General features: G+C 36.0%; 1 protein-coding gene across 1 annotated transcript in view; it reads right to left on the minus strand.

Moving 5' to 3' along the window:
• The window catches only part of NPAS3 (neuronal PAS domain protein 3), a 196,433-nt gene extending 191,638 nt beyond the window's left edge, over positions 1-4,795 (minus strand). The window contains exon 1 of the mRNA XM_026085425.1: positions 4,699-4,795. The gene's annotated coding sequence lies outside the window, so the exon portion shown is untranslated. The remainder of the gene's footprint in view (positions 1-4,698) is intronic.
• Positions 4,796-8,989: the final 4,194 nt, after the last annotated feature.

Below are 8,989 nucleotides of genomic sequence, written 5' to 3' on the forward strand. Positions count from 1 at the left end.
GTCCAGATTTGCTGCACAAAATGTATTTTGTTTGTGAAGCTCATGGTTTGGGGCTTTTGTTTTTGCTTTTCTGCTTGTTTTGTTTTGATTTAGATAATGGTACAGTGGGAAAATAAGGTAGAACTTACAGAATGAATGCAAGTGTCAACATTACTTTATATTATTTTTTAAGGAAACAGAGTACAAAGCAATCCTTTAACCACCTACTAGCCTCAACTTGATTTGCATTGAAAAACAGGTAGAGCATGGTAGTTGAGGTTTGTGCTTCGTAAAGCAAAAGAAATACATAGCAGTTACAAAGCATCCTTAACCTCCAGTGATTTATTGGCCCTCAGCCAAGTTATCAGGGGAATCTAATTCTTCTTTATTATTCAAATAAACCACATTTGGCACCATGGTTCCTTTTCAGAATAGCTTCACAAATAGACTGAGTACTGTCATTTATTTGACCTTGTACTTGTGTGCTGTAGCTATAATTTTATTTGCCATTCCATAGAACTAATGCACAGAAAGCCAAAATATGAAGATAGGTTATACTATTAGTAACACAGTACACATGCAATATACCTCTTGTTTTTACCTGCTTCCTTTTAAAAAGGACAAAATCTCAACAACAATTTGTTCTTTTTTTCCTCCTTCACCTGTATTACCTCTTATTATGTCTGCAGCTGCACTGCTCCCTTTTACTGAGCTTTCTTTAAACAGGCCAATTTGCAAACCTGGTCTGTCCCCTGGACAGCTAGAAGCCACCGTACGAAATATCTTACTCTAGGGTGTGTACTTCACAGAAAAGAAAGAGGAGGAAAGTAATGTATAATATCCTGCATGAGCACCACTTTTAGCGAGAGATGATTAAGAATGTGTTTCCTGAAAACGAGTGTCCTAGCCAGCTTATCAGCCCGTAATATTTTCTACTGACCCTGAAGCCTTGTAAGTCTGTTAATTTTATCCTTTGTTCTACGTGGATTTTTCTCCCCGATTGTTATTATTTGTGCACTGTTGGCCTAAGTCTCAAATGAAGCTATGCAAAAGAACTGAAATCTCTCAGGTACGCGTTTTTATTGACTTCTCACTGCCTTTCACTGTCCAGATGTGGTGACTGATTTTAGACATTCACTTTTGAAATCTCATCCCATTTCTTAAAGGAAATCAGGAACTGGCTATTTTAAAAAGCTTGCAGATAGCCTGATATCAAAAACTACCTGCTGGCTTGAAAATATCAGCGGACGGATGGAGACAAAGGCACAGAACATTTTTGCATCACCACAGAGGTGCAGTGTGCCTGTGCAAAAAGCTGCTTGTATTTGCTGCACAGGCCCAAGGCTAAACCCCACGGTCACAGGTCACTTTGTACATCAGTACATGTTGTCCAACCCAGGGAAGAAATTCTGGCTGTTCTGCATGTTTCTAAACAAGCACAGGTCTTCTAACAAATACTACAGTTCCTAGAATGACTGAATACCATGTGTTGGAGTATTTGAGCCTGCCCCAAGTATAACTGAGCTATGGCAATTTATACAGACTGAGGATATAACTGGGAGATTTTGGCTCATTTCTTTGTCCTTTATTCTCTTTCTTCTCTCACTTCTTGTTTTCAGCTAACACTGGATCTTCCTGTCTACTTTAAACATGTATTTGTATTCTCTGAAACTGCTCTAATTCCAATTCCACAGTGAACTGCTCAGGAAGAGCATCCTAACATCCTTGTCTTCCAAACTAACTTAAAATTCTTGGTTAGCATTAGCTAGAAGATAAAGTGCTCAAAACATATATATTTATGGGTGTCTCCAAATGCAAGGTACATTCATTGTATTGTCAAAAGAGTATTTATTGTAATTTTTATTTACTGTTCAAATACTGCTAGTTTTGCCACAAGTAACTTTATTATCATCATTGCCAGACTACCTCCAGAGACATTTGTTTCATCAGATTTCTTTACCATTACCCTTGCAGCTATCTTAGAAAATCAGCATCCATTTGTTTTGTACCACTGGCTCTCAAAGTTCAGAAAAGAGAAGAATTGGGTCCAGTGAAAAACTGCTTTCACCTGCTACATTCAGGTACAAGGACTATTTTCCCTTAGCTGAGAGACATAAGATTTTTTTCTTTAGTAAGTACAAAATATATTGTACATCATTTCCATGCATACTAGTTAAAAAGGAGAAAACAAATGAGGATGAAGCCTCTGAGAAGTCTTTTGACTACAGAGTAAGACCCTGAAGCCAGCACTGGAAGATTAGTCAAATAAAAATGCTTGTAATGTACATCCCGAGTTTCTGAACTTGCAAAACTACCTATAAGTTGCATTCTATATTAATATATAGTTGGGGAGTATCAGGATAGCAACCTGTCAGTGTTTACCTGCAGGCATTGCCTACAATGCAAGGAATACAATACCACRTGTATCACATACCAGTGTTCCAGAAATTCAGATTTCACAAGCTTTTTAAGATTGTTACAGTGGGAAGAGTAGCATTTCCATGTAGAGTCTGAGAAATGGTTTTATGGATATTTTTGCTAATGTTTCCTGTAACAAATAACACTTTGAATAGTCATGTAGTGTCAGGAGCTCCAGCATTCCTTTTGCCATTGCTAGAGACCTAGCTATATAACAGCATACCAACAGAACAATACATAAACAAGTACAAATACAGTAGGCTTGAAAAATACAAAATATCTCCATAAAGACAGAAGAACAGTGAGAATCAGAGATGTTTCAGTGGATCTCAGCAGATTTCACCTATAACTCTATTAAAATACATAGTCCTGGTCCTGATTTTTCGTTATCAATCACTTCTGCAGTGAATGCAAAGAGATGTTTGTACTGATACATCAAATACTGTAACACGCACACACGTGCATATAATTGTTTTGTTTATCTGAACCCTTGCTCGAAATGTATATGGGGATAAAGATGAAGCGTAAAGCCTCAACAACACAATATAAGTTTAGAGTAAGGAAAGATTTACCAACTACTACAGCTAAAAAGACAGTGCAAGAAAATGCTTTTAACAGGAGACTAGCATAGGGTTAAAGCCAAATTTTTCTTGAACAGATGATATTTCAGATGGCCACACTATTCCAGATGCATCAATTTCCTTGAAAATCCAATCCATATATGTGCATATGCTGTGCTGGCAGGAGGACTGACTGAAATGGCCAAAACCCAAGAGCTAATATTCTTTTGGCCAGAATAATGCAATTATTATTTTCCTAGCTATCAGTCTAAGCATACAGAGCCATCTGTTATGCAAAGCAAACATACACATCTCAATTACAGAAAATGCAGTTGSCTTGACAGAATTTGGATTACACCACTAACCAGGGCTGTAAAATTTGTTTTAAGCTAGTGTATAATGGATGCCTTTCAGGAGTTCCCTAATTAGCATTTACCTGCTTAAGCTAATTATCCATCCTTCTTCTTTACTGGCTTATTAAACTTTGTTGGATACTGTGCATAAAAAATTGATATGAGCATAAGACAATAATAAACATTAAAGTTCTGATTCTTTATTGTATTAGCAACATAGTGGCGCACAAATTTCAAAATCTGAGATTCTTGATACTAGCTCCCAAACAGATTAAGGCAGGGATTAAAGCCTATTACAAAACTAGGGACTTTAATGAGAGACAAAAATACTGATATGAGTTAGAAACAGCTCTGTTTCCACTTCTATCATTTGGTTTGCTAAAGACAGCACAAAATAATTACTGTACATATTACAGCCAAATGCTTGCAAGGTCTTTGAGGAGTTAGTGAACACCTATTCTGATTCTCACCAGATAATATTTAARTTTGGTCCTTTTCTGCATCAAATGTTAGTATTTTCCACTTCATTATTGGTTGGGGTACAGCAAAACTGACAGTTTCCAGTACTTATAGTTGCAGTATGGTTCCCGATTTAAAGAAGCTGAAATAAATATTATCTCAGCTTTTCTTTTCTCTCCTCAGGGTGACTGCACTGGAAGCAGATTATCCTGCTCTGAAAATCATCATGCAAAATCTCGCTGCTGCATTTCTAAGTCCAAGCAGAATGAACCCCTTTTACCTAAACATTTCTGAATGCAGCAGGAGTAGGGATAAACAGCAACAAGCAACTTTACGCCCACTTTTTTCCAGCCTTTTAACCTCTGAAAAACAGTTTTCAGCAATTAAATTAAAAAATCAAACTGCTATATTTAATGAACTTGTCTTTTCATATTAGTGAACATTTGCAAAAATAGCAAAACATGTCCTTGTTGAAACCCTCCCTGAAAGATATTTTAATGGTCTCTTTCAGCGTTTCTTGACTCCAAATGACTCCCTGTCATCGTGTCAGCTCCCTGGATAATACAGGGTACTCCATAAACATCCAGTAATAGGGCACAAGGGAAGTACTATTAGTGTGTCCCTTTCCTACCAGGTATAGAGGTTTAAAGTTCAAAACAACTGAGAAAAGAAACTTCATTTGTTCTCAATAAATTAATAACGATCCTCCGTGGCAAAAAGTTTTCAGGCCCAAGTTTATCTTATCTGAACATTCAGCACTGATAGATACGTTTTTCAATTACTTCTGAGGATGAACCACATGCAGCTTTAAATAACTAATTCAATAATCCATGCAAAATACAGAAAACAGATTATTAGTTCCTTAAGCATGATAAGCAGAAGAGTGCATCGTACACAATTATGTTCCAAAATTGAAAATATTTACTTACTTGGGACAGGCCTAAATAGATGGAGACAGTTTCTGAAATGTACAAAAATTTTCCTTCTTGATTTAGTGCAAATACAAATCCATCCAGGGACTGCAAAGTAAGAAAAAAAAAAGGGAACAGATTGATATAAAATACTAAACTGAAGACAGAAATAGATTCAAAGTCATCACAGCAAATTGAGGAAAATGTTCTGAATTCTGTAGGAATGTTTTTAATTTGAATCCTTAAGACAATTCCTTTATGTTCTATCTACATATTAACAAACATGATTCAAGTAACTCCTAAACTCTAAGGGTTTTTTGTCATGCTTACATCTGTCATATACTATATAAAATTTATCTCATCTGCATAACAGAAGAAATATAGAAAAATAAAATATTCTTCAAATTTTTACAGGCACAAATAAATAATGAAAACAAGCCACTTTCTGAACTAATAGTATGTAAGAAAACAAAAAAAGAAAAATACAGAATCTAAGGAGAGAATTTGCCCTTCCAAAAACTCAAAAAGAGAAAATAAAATTCTATCATCACTTGGACCACTATGGACCTTAATAATTTGTTAATTAATTGAGGATTTCGCATGCGCGCGGGGACACACACACACACATTTTCCTTTTGTGAGAAAATAAACAAAGCCAATCAGCAGATTACTGTCAAATATGTTTACAGCTTAGGTCTACAGAAATGTTATTAATTTCATCCCTTCTGTGTAAAACTTTTGATGAGATTTTATTCTGACAGGTTCAAGACTTTGGATGTGGTTTCCGTTGCAACTGCAAAAATCAAAATACAACTACACAGATTAATGCATACTTTTTGAAACACGACTTCAGTCAATAAACAAAGGACTATATTCTAAACTGATACATGGAGTAAATCACTGCACATCAGGATGAAAATATACCTCTAGGAGCAAGAGCAAATCTTCACTAGGACTAAACTGCTTTTCATACACTATATATGCCTTTACTTTTATGCCTTTTATGAGGTTGATTATAGGCAAACAAGCATTTACTATTGCAAAAAGTAAAAACACAAAATGATAGGGATTAGTAACACTAATACAACTCAGGAAAAACAAGAAACATCTCTAATTCAAGCCTTGGGATAGAGGTATGTGTAAAATAAAAATGTACTATTTGAGAGATCAACGTGGTTTTGGAAGAACAAGATAAGAGAGATGCACACAAATTTGGAGGAAATGATGCCAAAGTCACTGTGATCATTTCACTCCTTTTCAAATACAGAGCAAGCATTTTTGAGGCTTTTTAATTTTTTGATTCCTTTGCTTCTTGATTAATTTCTAACACACTGCTGGTCAGAAGCTGACTTTGGCAAGTGTTCACCCCTCTCTGATGTAGTAGGTGGTGGAATTAGTTCAAAAATCTGTGTTTTCTCAAAAGAATAAACCWCACATTGGAAAACAAACCTTCACTAAAGATACTGCATTAAAGAAAGACTCTCTAATTTATATTTATGAATTAATAAAAATGTAAATCTACATAGATTTCCTTCATATAAAAGCATTTATATTATGCAAGCCATTTATAGCCTCTTATAAATCATAATCATTTCTTTTCAAACGATTAACATCAGTTCCTTGAATTTTAACATCAATAACAGGTGGAAAATTTGGAACAGTGAAGATCAAACTTGGAACCATACAAGGACAATCAAAACCTTTACACATTTGGTCTCCCCCACTACGTATCATTTCTTCTGCTACTATCCACTTTCCCTGTCACAGAAAGATCAGAGGAGTAAATCTTTAAAGGTCTTGGTTTAAGTCTCCCTGATGCTCTATTCCATGTTCCTTTGAGGAAACTGGTTTAATACTCTGTTAGAAATGACACTGAGAACCGTCACCCTGATTCCCTGGCCACCTAGATGAGCTTGCTAGAACGCCATTCTTCACAGGCAGCAATAATTTGCCACCCTGAGTCAGACTAATGGGCTGCCTGCAGTGGTTGGGTTTCCTGGATCTGACAGTGTGGACCTGGATGCCTCAGAATACTGTTTGAAATATCAATAATGGCTATGTAGGTAATGACAAGCCTGCTAGAACTGTCTTTCTAATCTCAGGTTGTTACTAGTCGGCCTGACCATGACAGCTGATATTCTTTATAATTATTTTTATAACTAGTCTGCTGAAGTCATTTCGTTCTTCCTTTTTTGGAATCCTGTTATGTTATTGGCTCAATAGTATCTGGATGCAAGAAGTTTCACAGATTATTTTTATGTCATAAAAAATAGTTATCATATAAAACAGCTCTTCTCAGTTTTTAGGTATCCAGCCTTTCAGTCTGTGTGGTCTTCTTGCTCTTTTACTGGAGAAAGGGTCCATACAGTAGGAACACATGTATGATTTGTTCTGTTTTGTACACTGTATTACTGCGTAATTATCTGGCATTTCTGGATAGGGTGTTGTGACAACAGCAAAAAATAATTCTGAGTCACTGATGGCTTTCCTGCTTATTTTCTAAGTAAACACCATCTTATTCAGGAACTCAGACTTCTTAATAAAACAAGAGTTGGTAAAAAAATTTTAACATTGCTTAGGCAGAAATATTTTCCTCAGTGTTGTTCTTGGAATTGGCTGAAACCAGTTTTGCTGGAAAAATATAAATAAGTAAAAGTCTCAGGTAGGCACAAGAGCAAAAAGACATTTCAACCTTCATGAATAAAATTTGGAGAAGTCACAAGCAACGGGAAAGAGTCTTAAAGTGAGAGGTGTTAGACATCTTTCACATCACTCCCTTCTTCACTTGTGACTTGTCCATGCCACAACCTACTCTGAATCACTCCTCTAAGTGAATCAGTTTTAAACCTTTATCCTGTTCTTTTATTTCTTTCCAGGAAGCTATGTCTTACTTTTGTCTGCTAGTTTTGCAAGTGGCATCTTAGGAGGTATCACTGATGGACTGACAGGGCCAGTGCAGGATACTCACAACTTCTTTGACTTCTTGTATGACTGGTCACTTCTCATGCCATAAAATTACTTCATTATGCCAACTGAAGCTACTAAGTGGTGGTCATGCCTCTTTTCTCAATTTCTTTTCACTCTTTTCACTCCTTTCCTTCCTTCTTGTAGTTATGCTTGAGTGTACAAACTGACAGAATTCAGCATTTTGCTCAATAGGGCAAAATCAGAAAGGTGATTTAATCATACTTTGAAAAAGCCTGATTATTAGCTTATGGAACAGCTAACTACTTCCTCACCCAAAATGCAAAGCCATTAGAACAAAATCCCAGAGAAGTAAGCTCAGGCTCTAATATTAAAGAAAAATGACAATAAAAATCTGATAAGAAATAGCCCGCTTTCAATGCAAGGCCGTTGCACCACCAATGTGAAAGAGCTGAGCTGGACCAAACACTTTTGTGCCAATGTTGTTGTTCCTTATACAGGTCAAACAGTAGTTCTGAAGGACTGCCTCATTCGTTATTCATAGGTATTATTTATGAATATTTATTATTTAAGTAATGCGTGTTGAAATTTTTCAATTTTTCATAAAGCRTCTGTCCTTTGTGCATGTCAAGAGAGCAACAGACTTCAGACAAAGGTGGCAGGAAATGTAACAAAGGTATCCTGCAGAGCAGTACAGGATACCATTGTATACTACCTATTTACAATCAATTTTGTATTAACAAGGAGAAATCTTTGGAACTATTATTTGCATTGCAGATGTATAACTAATGACACAACAAATGCAAGAAAAGTACTGGATTTAGTCAGCTTTCAAATCTCTCTTTTAAAATGAGTGCCATAGTGTTATTTCCAGACAGGATTTTTAAACAGTTTCACTATAGTTCAAAGGCAAATAGGATTTGTGTTTCAGATTTTCCACAGTCATCATCAACTATAATATAGAAATAGGGCTTGCAAAGGTCACTGATATTTCATGCAATTTCATAAAATGTCCTACTTTCATTGAAGGAGAGGCCATGAAGATCAAGGTAGAGCATCTTCTGTTAGCAAAGGATCTTGAGTTCATTTCTTTTTTATTTTTATAAGTGAAGTTGACTGTCAGAAACCCTGTCCTATCCCATCTTAAAAATGGTCAGCGTGACCCCCACCTGCCAGTTCTGGGCACACTTCCATTTAAGGAAGACTGGCAACTTCCCATTTAAGCCTACACTTACTGGTTATGTGCAAAATGTGATTAAACCTGAAGTTTCCTAGTACTTTTGATTTCAGAAAGCCATTATGTATTATGCTATTTCAATCACCACAGGCTACTTTTTATTTTATTTTTTTTTCAAACTGCCCCACTGTTTTCAACAGGCGCCAA

This window comes from Apteryx rowi, unplaced genomic scaffold (assembly GCF_003343035.1).
Source record: "Apteryx rowi isolate R43461 unplaced genomic scaffold, aptRow1 scaffold_669, whole genome shotgun sequence".
Lineage (NCBI taxonomy): Eukaryota > Metazoa > Chordata > Aves > Apterygiformes > Apterygidae > Apteryx > Apteryx rowi.